Source organism: Octopus bimaculoides, chromosome 21, assembly GCF_001194135.2.
Source record: "Octopus bimaculoides isolate UCB-OBI-ISO-001 chromosome 21, ASM119413v2, whole genome shotgun sequence".
In the NCBI taxonomy this organism is placed as follows: Eukaryota; Metazoa; Mollusca; class Cephalopoda; order Octopoda; family Octopodidae; genus Octopus; species Octopus bimaculoides.
This window is the reverse complement of record NC_069001.1, coordinates 33779467-33780511: the sequence shown is the minus strand read 5'-3', so window position 1 is coordinate 33780511 and position 1045 is coordinate 33779467.

Below are 1045 nucleotides of genomic sequence, written 5' to 3'. Positions count from 1 at the left end.
GTTAGGAAGGGCATCCAGCTGTAGAAACTCTGCCAAATTAGATTGGAGCCTGGTGTAGCCATCCGGTTGCACCAGTCCTCAGTCAAATCGTCCAACCCATGCTAGCATGGAAAGCGGACGTTAAACGATGATGATGATGATGATGATGATGATATATATATTTACACACACACACACACACACACACACACACACACATATACATATATATGTACATATATATATTTACACAGACACACACACATATATATATATATATATATACCCATACAGGCGAAGTGGGCTCATTATACCTAACAACAGACATGTCTAATCCGTACAAGACTAGGAAAGATAAAATAGAAAAAAAAAAAGATATCACGGTGATTAATATCCTAAAACCTTAATCGTCTGTCCATAAAACAAGCAGACACTTGTCTAAACTTTCCTAGCTACAACATTACAACGCATGAAGACCTTTTCGTAGAAGAACAGTTTGGAGAAATGATTTTGAATATCCAATTGTTCACAAAACTTAATAATTTCAGCCATGGACTGAGTTCGTGGTGGAGTATCGCAGTAATTTTTCTATATTGAGTTAAGTCCCTTGTTTTTCTGAGTTACTTCCCTTCAGATGCACAAAATTCTGTTTCCAACGATTTAAATATCTTTGTACATTTATGATACGCATCGCAGTTAGCATTTATCATATTTCACCCCCAAGAATGTCGTAGAAGACACATGCCGAAAGAATACAATGTTGTGAGATCAAACCCGGGATTACGTTGCTGTTTTTTTTATCTTCTTGAGAAAATTTTTTTTTATTACCGACAGAGATAATAATTACATATATAACACGTATGTATATGAGGTAATCTTCCAGTTTCGAGGGGTAAAAGAAATATTCAAGGGAAATAACTTCATTCTTATATGTATAGAAATATATATCGCCCTATTAAGTTGCCCCTCGAAACTGGAAGATTACCTATATATACATACATACACAAGCATATACATACATACACAAGCATATACACACACACACACACACACACACACACACACA